Raw genomic sequence first — 12,568 nt, 5'->3', positions numbered from 1 at the left:
GACCCGCTGAAGCTTGGGGCAGCTGCCGCCAAGGCGCGGTGGGGAAAGACCACCGTGTAACATCGGCCTGCCTAAAGAAGAACAGGGGGCCCATGCGGACGTTTTTTTGGGCTCTGCTGATGCCTCAGCCAAATATATGTGCATAAGATTGAGAAATGCACAGACCTGTATATAACAATGATAAATTCTGATCTGTGTATGTAAATGTTGACATATGTATGGCATGACCAAATGTACAGACCATCAAATCATTTTTATGAATAAAGTATATTTTTGAAATAAAAAAAAACTTATGGAACTCCTTTATTTGAGAAACCTTTTGAATTACAGGCTGTTTAAAAGGTCAAAATTTATAGCCCTTACGATTACTTTTTGTACCTATGTTCTTATTTTGTCTGATATTCAATATTCTGTTAGAAACATAAATACCTGGCTTTTCCCCCCAATACAACATGATGTTATCCCTGATCCTTGACAACATCCAAATCGTAGAGTATTGACAATTTAAATTCCCCAGTTGTAAAACTTTTCATTTTTGCTGTGTAAAAAAAGAAAAATCATCTTAAAGTGTCAGTTCATTTAAAAATTATCATAAGTTTGCTGAAGTGGCTGAAGAAAGTTGAAATTTAGTTATTCCATCTCCTTTGAAATTTAACTGAGTCCCAGTTGAATGGAACTTTTCTTGTGGATACCATAAGAAACCTCACCAACTGTGATTTGTGAAAGAAACCATAGTCCATTAGAAATCTGCCCAGCAGATGGCACCCTCCTCCAGGGTAAATCATGATAAAAACTACAAATGCATATCCATAAGTCAAAAACTGTTTGAAAATACTGAAAATTAAGTAAAAATACACATGATATAAATGTAATACTGTTAAGCTATAGGGAGAGGCTGAACAGGCTGGGGCTGTTTTCCCTGGAGCATTGGAGGCTGAGGGGTGACCTTATAGAGATTTACAAAATTATGAGGGGCATGGATAGGGTAAATAGGCAAAGTCTTTTCCCTGGGGTCGGAGAGTCCAGAACTAGAGGGCATAGTTTAGGGTGAGAGGAGAAAGATATAAAAGAGACCTACGGGGCAACTTTTTCACACAGAGGGTGGTACGGGTATGGAATGAGCTGCCAGAGGAAGTGGTGGAGGCTAGTACAATTGCAACATTTAAAAGGCATTTAGATGGGTATATGAATGGGAAGGGTTTGGAGGGATACGGGCCGGATGCTGGCAGGTGGAACTAGATTGGGTTGGGATATTTAGTCGGCATGGACGGATTGGACCGAAGGGTCTGTTTTTATGCTGTACGTCTCTATGACTCTATGTCCTGTTACGGCTATTGAAGACATTAGTAAGGCTACATTTGGAGTGCTGTGTACAGTTCTGATCACCCTGTTATAGGAAGGACATTATTTAACTGGGAAGGGTCCAAAAAAGATGTACAAGGATGTTACCAATACTGGAGAGTTTGGGTTATAAGGATAGGCTGGGACATTTTTTTCTGTGGAGCATAGGAGGCTGTTGGGTGACCTTATGGCAGTTTATGAAATCATAAGAAGCATAGGTAAGGTGAGTAGACAAAATCTTTTCCCCAGGAGAGGGGAGTCCAAAACTTAGGGGAAAGATTTAAGAAGAATCTGAGGGGCAACCTTTTCACGCAGAGGGTGGTGCGTGTATGGAATGAGCTATCAGAAGAAGTAGTAGAGAAGTGCAGTTACAACATTGACAAGACATTTGGACAGGTGTGTGGATAGAAAAAGTTGAGAAGGAAATAGGCCAAACAGGCAAATAGGACTAGTTTAGGAAACGTGGTTGGTGTGGATGAGTTGGGCTGAAGGGTCTGTTTCCATGTTGTATGACTTTAATTGAGGCTGTCAGAGTTTCGAGCCTTCCAAAATTTTCATGTTGTTGATTTCACGAAGCAAGACAAGCCAGAGACCTCATTATGATGACATCATTTAGCACTTCAGGGTTTGCGAACATGTTTTTCAGGTTTAGAAATATACAGCACAGAAGAAAGCCATTGTGGCTCTGTCAAAGAGACCATCCCAAATCATCTGGCTCTGCTCCTTCTGCATAACATTGTAGGTTTTTCTTTTCAACTGATGTCTGTCTAAAAATTACTGCTGAATGTATGGTTGGCACCCTTTCACATTGCACCTGAAATCACAAGTTGCAAGAATGTTCTCATTTCCCTTATTGTTCTCCTGCCAATTACTTGAAACCTATGGTTTTTTAAGGCTACTGATGACTCTCAAAGCTCTGAATAATCTGGATATAACTATTTAAACTCCCCCCCATAGGCTATAAAGAAAGCAATTGATAACTGAAATTCACTCCCTTTGGTATCATGCGACTAGATCCCTTCTGCATCCTCCATGTCCTTACTCTCGTAGCCAGAATTTGGCACAGCATTCAAGTTGATGACTAACTAATGAGTGATGGAGGTTTCCATAACTTCCTAAAAAAACGTTAGTTTATGGGCACTAAACTGGGTGCCTTTGTTAAGGCATTGCAGCTGCTGTTTGAGAACCAAAATTGCCTTCAATATATGGCAAGCCCTCCTTCCATAAAACACATCAGATGGCCTGCTTCCAAAGGACAAACAATGAGGTGTCTTTTCCCCAAGCATGCAGTAGGGTTGTATTCCATTCTCTATTAATGAAGCTCCAGATTTCACCTTTTGTTATAGACTAGACCAAAGCCCCTTCAAATACAACAGAGAGATAGCCCGGATCCTAATTTTTATGTTATTTCAAGGCAAGTGTAAGGAGCCATGATAAGATGTAATTTGATTAGGTACACTACTCAGCTTTAAGTAAAATACAGTCTTACCCTACAGTTAAATTACAAACAAAAGAAAGAAGAACTGGAGTAACAACTCCACTGGAAAACCAAAGAAAATAAGAGATTATTTAACCACTAAACAGCAGCTGTTCCAATATAGTAACATCCCATAAACACACCCTTGGCAAAGGCAAATTCAGTAAAACAGATTGTCTCATATATGATTCTGGCAGCAAGAAGAGAATCCAAACTTTTCGCTGTAACAGAGAGAAAGACAGCTTCTAAACAGCTTCAAAACCCCAGCAACTACTGAAAGTGAAACTAAAACCCGGGTTCAGTGGGACCCTGATTCCACCTATTGATGCTGATTCTATTGTACCAACTTCTGGAAGAAAACCACAAGACCTCATCAGTGAATGGAAAGCTGAATACCTCTCTGGAAAAGCGTTGCCTTGCACAAGCAGAGTGGCGTAGTGGGAGCTTGTTGCTCCCATTACTCAGTGAGTGCTGGATCAAAGCCACCCCCACCTTTTGTATTGAACATGTCCATGGCAGGCATGCTTTCCTTCCACCCTACATTTTGATCAGCTTTCTGCTTCCAGAGCTTCATTTGTCCGAAATAAATAACTGATATTGATGCCTTGGCAAAATCTACACTGCTGAGATGGCACATTTGTGGAGGTGGAAGTGCTACTCACTGTCTGTCTGCTCTGAACTGAAGCGCAAAGTGATTGCTGGGCCTCTTGCTGAGATATTTGTATCATCGATAGTCACAGGTGAGGTACTGGAAGACTGGAGGTTGGCTAAGATGGTTCCACTGTTCAAGAAGGGTGGGCAGGACAAGCCAGGGAACTATAGACCAGTGAGCCTGACGTCTGTGGTGGGAAAGTTGTTGGAGGGAATCCTGAGGGACAGGATGTACATGTATTTGGAAAGGCAAGGACTGATTAGGGATAGTCAACATGGCTTTGTGCATGGGAAATCATGTCTCACAAACCTGATTGAGTTTTTTGAAGAAGTAACAAAGAGAATTGATGAGGGCAGAGCAGTAGATGTGATCCAAATGGACTTCAGTAAGGCGTTCGACAAAGTTCCCCACAGGAGACTGGTTAGCAAGGTTAGATCTCACGGAATACAGGGTGAACTAGCAATTTGCATACAGAATTGGCTCAAAAGTAGAAGACAGAGGGTGGTGATTAGATTCCCTACAGCATGGAAACAGGCCCTTTGGCCCAACCAGTCCACACCGACCCTCCAAAGAGTAACCCACCCAGACCCATTTTTCTCTGCCTAATGCACCTATCGCTATGGGCAATTTTAGCATGGCCAATGCACCTTAACTGCACATCTTTGGACTGTGGGAGGAAACCGGAGCACGCAGAAGAAACCCACACTGACACAGGAAGAATATGCAAACACCACACAGACAGTCGCCCAAGGCTGGAATTGAACCTAGGACCCTGGTGCTGTAAGGCAGCAGTGCTAACCACTGAGCCCCCATGCCGCCCTGATGGTGGTGATGAAGGGTTGTTTTTCAGACTGGAGGCCTGTGACCAGTGGAGTGCTACAAGGATCAGTGCTGGGTCTACTACTTTTCGTCATTTATATAAATGATTTGGATGTGAGCATAAGAGGTAAATTTGCAGATGACAGCAAAATTGGAGGTGTAGTGACAGCGAAGAGGGTTACCTCAGATTACAACAGGATCTCGATCAGATGGGCCAATGGGCTGAGAAGTGGCAGATGGAGTTTAATTCAGATAAATGCGAGGTGCTGCATTTTGGGAAAGCAAATCTTAGCAGGACTTATACATTAATGGTAAGGCCCTAGGTAGTGTTGCTGAACAAAGAAACCTTGGAGTGCAGGTTCATAGCTCCTTGAAACTGGAGTCACAGGTAGATAGGATAGTGAAGAAGGCATTTGGTATGGTTTCTTTTATTGGTCAGAGTATTGAGTACAGGAGTTGGGAGGTCATGTTGCGGCTGTACAGGACATTGGTTAGACCACTGTTGGAATATTGCGTGCAATTCTGGTCTCCTTCCTATCGGACGTATGTTGCAAAACTTTAAAGGGTTCAGAAAAGATTTACAAGGATGTTGCCAAGGTTGGAGGATTTGAGCTTTCGAGAGAGGCTGAACAGGCTGGGGCTGTTTTCCCTGGAGCATCGGAGGCTGAGGGGTGATCTTATAGAGGTTTACAAAATTATGAGGGGCATGGATAGGATAAATAGAAAAAGTCTTTTCCCTGGGGTGAGGGAGTCAAGAACTAGAGGGCATAGGTTTAGGGTGAGAGGGGAAAGATATACAAGAGACCTAAGGGGCAACCTTTTCACGCAGAGGGTGGTACTTGTATGGAATGAGCTGCCAGAGGAAGTGGTGGAGGCTGGTACAATTGCAACATCTAAAAAGCATTTGGATGGGTATATGAATAGGAAGGGTTTGGAGAGATATGGGCCGGGTGCTGGCAGATGGGACTAGATTGAGTTGGGATATATGGTCGGCATGGATGGGTTGGACTGAACGGTCTGTTTCCGTGCTGTACATCTCTGTGACTCTAAGATGTTTACTTTATTGGCTTGGAGCAGACTGTTCATGAGTTCTGTCTCAACTTCACTTCAAAAACAAATCAAGCCAAAAAGAACCTATTAAAACGATAATATTGTCACAATCCCAGCAGTCTTATTAACTGGTTCTGTCACCTTTAAAATTTATCAGTGCTCGTATCCCAGGTCATACAATCCCGAGAAAGACCATAGCATTTTAAAAATATGTAAAGATATAATAGATATAAAAAGATATATCCCAGTGATCAACCCTCACACAAGATTTCACTTTTTATTGTAACAAACTTAACATCAACGTCAACCAACATTACTTAATAGGCAACTAATACTCTAAACTACAGAAAAGGTATCATGTTAACTGCTTAACATAGCAGCAGACCCCATGCCATGTTTATGACTTATATTGCACTTTCTGTAGATGTTTTAAAGTCCAAATCCTTTTGGGCTATAAGAGGATTTCTTCCCTGCTTCATGAATACAAATCTTCCCATGTCCTTTTTAACCCCTACTCAACCCTTTGAACAGTCATATGGATTTTAAGTTGCAAGGTATCCTTGATTAATCTGTGGTAATTCAATCCTCATAGTCTTTGTTTCCTTGAACAAGGTTTCCATTCTACAAGCCCTCTGGGCGAAGGTTAGATTGTGACAAAAGGTGAACAATCAGACATTGTTTCTCTTGTGCTTGCTTAGGAAGATCTTAGTGTAAACATACTGTGATTGGATTGACTTTTGTATTGCAGAGAGAATGGTCCCATCGAAAAGTAGAAAGGTGAAGAAAGGATTATTTTAGTGGTGGGATCATCTCGAAGGCAGTGAACGATGGTTAGATAGATGTGGAGGGTATGCATGGTGAGAAGTGACAGCATGGGAACCACTATGATTGCAATGAGAGGATGAATTAATGAAAGCAGAAGTATTTGAAATGAAATAAACTTGATTAAGAATCTTGACATCCACTGTAGAGGGCTCCCCCACTGTCGTGAGAGGTCAGTTAGCTTTGAATGGGTTGGTTTACGTTAGGTCCCAACTTCTTAACCTAAAGCGTGGTGACCTTTAGGTTAAACCCATCACCTGTCCTCTCTCTTTGTGTCTCATCAGAGAACAGCCCTATAGTCCTCTCGGACGATGGAGACTTTAGAGGGAAATTATTAGCTGAGCAAAATTAATATTTTGGAGGTTGTGGTGCCGCAGGCCACACTGTCAGAGAAGATAAAGGGTTTGAGTTATAAGGAGAGTCTGGATAGGCTGTGACTTTTTTCACTGAAGCGTAAGAGGTTGAGGGGTGACTGTATTGAGCTTTATAAATCCGTGTGGTGCAGAGATAAGATGAATAGCAGGAGTCTTTTCTGTAGTGTGGGGGATTTCAAGACTAGGGTGCATATTTTTCAGGTGAGAGGAGAAAGACAAGAGAAGTAATTTTTTTTACACAGAATGGTTTGTGTGTGAAATGAACTTCCAAAGGAAGTGATGGATACGGGTACAGTTACAATGTTTAAGAAGTACATAATTGAGAAATGTTTAGAGGGATGTGGGCCAAGCGCATACAGATGGGATTAGTTTAGTTTAGAATTATAGTGGGCATGGACTGGTTGGACGAAAGGATCTGTTTCCGAGGCCTCACCTTTTTCCATGTCTGAAATCTCTAACCCCACAACTCTCCTGTGATATCTGGACTCCTCTAATTCTGGATTTCCAATTATAGTTGCTCCACCAGTGATGGTTCTGCCTTCAATTGTAGAGACATGAAGCACTCGATTACTCTGTCCACCTCTCCTTTTCCAAACACCTTTAAAACCTATCTGTCTTTGACCAAACCTGTGATCAAATGAGGTCCCCAGTCTCACCCTCTGTTGTTCATATAAAACACTGACCAGTTTCCTGTATTTAATAAAACTATTGTTTACAAATAAGTAAATACTAATCACAAGTAAACAGCTATTAACTCTCAAAAATGTAAACAAAGACCCAAAGAAATGCAGATACTAGAAATCAGAAGAAAAAGCAGAACGAAAGAAGGGTGATTGAATCCAAAACGTTAACTCTACTTTCCCTTCAAGATGCTGCCAGACATGCTGAGCTTTCCCAGCAATTTCTGTTTTAATTAAACCTTTTATGGTCCCTGACATGCACATGTAGAAACACACAGATAAACAATACAACATTGGTTTATGGTTGGAGGGAACAAAGCTGGGAACAACTGGATGTAGGCTTGCTCGCTGAGCTGGAAGGTTCATTTCCAGACATTTCATCACTCTACTAGCCTCCGGACAAAGCAATGCTGATGATTTCTGCTTTCTATTTATATGTTTGGGTTTCTTTGGGTTGGTGATGTCATTTCCTGTTCTTTTTCTCAGGGGTTGGTAGTTGGGGTCTAACTTGATGTGTTTGTTGATAGAGTTCTGGTTGGAATGCCATGCTTGTAGGAATTCTCGTGCATGTCTCTGTTTTGCTTGTCCTAGGATGGATGCATTGTCCCAGTCGAAGTGGTGTCCTTCCTTATCTGTATGTAAGGATACTGGTGAGAGAGAGTCACATCGTTTTGTGGTTAGTTGATGTTCATGTGGCTAGTTTTCTGCCTGTTTGTCCAATGTAGTGTTTGTTACAGTTCTTGCATGGTATTTTGTAAATAACATTAGTTTTGCTTGTCTGTAAAGGGTCTTTCAAGTTCATTAGCTGCTGTTCTAGTGTGTTGGCGGGTTTGTGGGCTACCATGATGCCAAGGATCTGAGTAGTCTGGCAGTCATTTCCGAGATATCTTTGGTGTAGGGGAGAGTGGCCCGGGTTTCTGGACGGGTTTTGTCTGCTTGTTTGGGTTTGTTGCTGAGAAATCGGCGACTGTGTTCATTGGGTACCCATTCTTTTTGAATTAGAGGAAACCTTCAAGATCATCAATAATACCCTTATTACATAAAATTCACTAAAGAGGAGGAAAACAACAACAAACTGCCATTCCTAGATGTCAAAAAGCCAATGGGGAACTTCAAACCAGCGTCTACGGGAAAACAATAAATATGGAACAAATATTAAACTATAGAAGCAATCATCCCAAAATCCACAAACAAAGCTACATCAGAACATTACTTCACCGAGCCAACACACAGTGCAGCACAGAGGAACTATGCAGAGCCAGAGGAAAATCACCTATACCAAGTATTCAAAAAGAATGGATATAAATGTGTTGTCACTGTCATAGGCTGCTCACCACCACATTTCTTTCAAAGAACATCTCTGGGACACCTATACCAACCAACCCCTGTGGGCCGAACATTTCAACTCCCCTTCCCATTCTGCCAAGGACATACAGGTCCTGGGCCTCCTCCATCACCACTCCCTAACGACACGCCGCCTGGAGGAAGAACGCCTCATCTTCTGCCTTCAGGCGCTTCAACCACATGGCATCAATGTGGATTTTACCAGTTTCCTCATTTCCCCACCTCCCCACCCTTATCCCAGATCCAACCTCCCAACTCAGCACTGCCCCCATGACTTGTCCCACCTGTCAATCTTCCATCCCACCTATCTGCTCCACCCTCCTCTCCAACCTATCACCATCACCCCACCTTCATCTACCTATCACACTCTCGGGGGTAAATACGCGTCTCCCCCAGTTCATCACGGGGTTTAAACGCAGCCGTTTCTCTCTGGGCAGCCGCTTCGTTCAGTTGATGACAGTGCGGTGTGAATAACGTAATACCAATATTTAGTGGGTGGCACAGTGGCACAGTGGTTAGCACTGCTACCTCACAGCACCAGAGACCCGGGTTCAATTCCCACATCAGGCGACTGACTGTGTGGAGTTTGCACGTTATCCCCGTGTCTGTGTGGGTTTCCTCCAGGTGCTCCAGTTTCCTCCCACAGTCCAACGATGTGCAGGTCAAGTGAATTGGCCATGCTAAATTGCCCGTGGGCGATGTAGACTTGTTGGGCCAAAGGGCCTGTTTCCACACTGTAAGTAATCTAACCTATCACACTCTCAGCTACCTTGCCCTCCCCCTTCCTGGGCTCACAAACCTCATTCCTGATGAAGGGCTCTCACCCAAATATTAACTTTCCTGCTCCTGGATGCTGCCTGACCTGGTGTGCTTTTCCAGCCTCATACTCTTGACTCCAGTCCTCACTTTCTCCTCCCACCTGGCTTTAAGTTCAATGTGAGTGCATCTGGCTGGTGGGTTAGCATTTATTGTACATCCCCAATTGAAAAGATGGTAGTGAGCTTCCCCTTGAATCACTGCAGTCCATTTGGTGCAGGTGGATGACCCACTGAGCTGGTGGGGAAGGAATTCCACAATTTTGACCCAGTGAACAGTTAGGAAAGGGGAGGACTGCTCACTCGCTGTGGCTTACAGCTTCATCCAATGAATGCATTAAAGAAAGAAAAACGAGCAGGCTGGGAACATATTAGGAGAAGTGAGACGTGCTGCGCTTTTCTAGCAACACATTTTCAGCTGGGAATATTACTCTGGTAGGGTTTGGGGAAGGGATTGTGTCTGAGTTAGAAGGATGAGGATGGAGATTGAAAGCAGGATTTTGAAAGAAACGCCTTTCGGGCGGCGTGGCTGTCGGAGGGAGCCGTAGAGCCGGCTGAGGCGCAGCTTGATGAGGGAGGAGGACAGCGACAGGGCGCTCACACCAAGACCGGGACCGGGACGGAGACACAGGGGGTAGGATCACACCCAGGCAGCGGGCGGAGACACGGCCAGGATGGGCGGCGGAGCGGCCGGGCGGCTCCGAGTCCACGGTGTGGGACCCGCAGCACTCCAACAAGCTGCTGAAGAGCCTGAGCTCCTTCCGGAACGAGCCGCTGTTCTGTGACGCCGGTGCTGGTGGTCGAGGGCCACGAGATCCCGGTGCAGAAGAACCTGCTGGCGGCGGTCAGCCCGTACGTCAGGTCAGGACGGGGGACACGGGGGGGGGACACGGGGGGGGACACGGGGGGGACACGGGGGGGGACACGGGGAGGGGGGGGGGGGGGGGGTGGCAGAGAGACAGGGGACACGGTGGGAGGGGAGATGGGGGTAACAAGACCCGGGGGGGAGGCAGCAGGACCCCAGGATGACAATGAGTAACAAGATCCCAGGGGGGACAGGGGGGTAATAGGGCCCTGGAGGGGAACAAGACTCCAGGGACTTATGGGGCAACAACACCCCGGGGGGACAGGTAGGACACCCGCCCAACACACTCCCCTTCCCACCCCTTTCCTTCTCTCCCCCCTCACCCCCTTCCTTCTCTCCCCCCTCACCCCCCCCCCACCCTTCCACCCTACCCTTCTTCCCCCTTCTCCCCCCCCACCCTCACCCTACCCCACCCCACCCCCCCCACACACACCCCACCCCACCCCACCCCCCCAACCCCCGCCCCCCTCCACACCCCCCCCACACCCCCCCACCCCCCCACCCCCCCCACACCCCCCACCCCACACCCCCCACCCCCCAACCCCCCACACACACCCCACACCCCCACCCCACCCCCACACACACCCCCCACCCACCCCCACACACACCCCCCACCCCACCCCCACACACACCCCACACCCCCCACCCCACCCCCACACACACCCCCCACCCCACCCCCACACACACCCCCCACCCCACCCCCACACACACCCCCCCACCCCGCCCCCACACACCCCCCCACCCCGCCCCCCACACACCCCCCACCCCCCCCACACACACCCCAACCCCCACACCACCCCACCCCCCCCACACACCCCCCACCTCCCCCACACACACCCCCCCACCCCCCCACACACACCCCCCACCCCCCCACCCACACCCCCCCCACCCACACACCCCCCACCCCACCCCCACACACACCCGCCACCCCCCCAAGCCCCCCCACACACCCTCCACCCCCCCACACACACCCCACCCCACCCCCCCAACCCCCACCCCCCCACCCCCCCCCACCCCACCCCACCCCCACACACCCCACCCCCACACACCCCCACCCCCACACACCCCCACCCCCACACACCCCCACCCCCACACACCCCCACCCCCACACACCCCCACCCCCACACCCCACCCTTCCACCCCCTCACCCCACTCTTCTTCCCCACCCTTCTTCCCCCACCCTCCACCCCACCCTTCTTCCCCCACCCCACCACCCCACCCTTCTTCCCCCACCCCACCACCCCACCCTTCTTCCCCCACCCCACCACCCCACCACCCCACCCCACCACCCCACCACCCCACCACCCCACCCTTCTTCTCCCACCCTCCCACCCCACCAGCCCACCCTCCCACCCTCCCACCCCACCCCACCACCCCACCACCCCACCCTCCCACCCCACCACCCCACCACCCCACCACCCCACCCTTCTTCCACCACCCCACCACCACACCACCCCACCCTTCTTCCCCCACCACCCCACCCTCCTTCCCCACCCTCCTTCCCCCACCCCCCACTTCCCCCCCCCCACTTCCCCCCCCCTACTTCCCCCCCCCCTCCTCTCCCTCCCCCCCCCCTCTCTCCCTCCCTCCTCCCCCCCCTCCTCTCCCTCCCCCCCCCCTCCTCTCCCTCCCCCCCCCTCCTCTCCCTCTCCCCCCCCCCCTCCTCTCCCTCCCCCCCCCTCCTCTCCCTCCCCCCCCCCTCCTCTCCCTCCCCCCCCACCTCCTCTCCCTCCCCCCCACCTCCTCTCCCTCCCCCCCCACCTCCTCTCCCTCCCCCCCCACCTCCTCTCCCTCCCCCCCCCACCTCCTCTCCCTCCCCCCCACCTCCTCTCCCTCCCCCCCCACCTCCTCTCCCCTCCCCCCCACCTCCTCTCCCTCCCCCCCCACCTCCTCTCCCTCCCCCCCCCACCTCCTCCCCCTCCCCCCCCACCTCTCCTCCCCCCCACCTCCTCTCCCTCCTCCCCCCCCACCTCCTCTCCCCCCCACCTCCTCCCTCCCCCCCACCTCCTCTCCCTCCCCCCCCCACCTCCTCTCCCTCCCCCCCCCACCTCCTCTCCCTCCCCCCCCACCTCCTCTCCCTCCCCCCCCCACCTCCTCTCCCTCCCCCCCCCACCTCCTCTCCCTCCCCCCCCACCTCCTCTCCCCTCCCCCCCCCACCTCCTCTCCCTCCCCCCCCACCTCCTCTCCCTCCCCCCCCACCTCCTCTCCCTCCCCCCCCCACCTCCTCCCCCTCCCCCCCCACCTCCTCCCCCTCCCCCCCCCCCACCTCCTCTCCCTCCCCCCCCCCACCTCCTCTCCCTCCCCCCCCCCACCTCCTCTCCCTCCCCCC

This window comes from Chiloscyllium punctatum, chromosome 26 (genome assembly GCF_047496795.1).
Source record: "Chiloscyllium punctatum isolate Juve2018m chromosome 26, sChiPun1.3, whole genome shotgun sequence".
NCBI lineage: Eukaryota > Metazoa > Chordata > Chondrichthyes > Orectolobiformes > Hemiscylliidae > Chiloscyllium > Chiloscyllium punctatum.
This window is presented reverse-complemented; position numbering follows the sequence as displayed.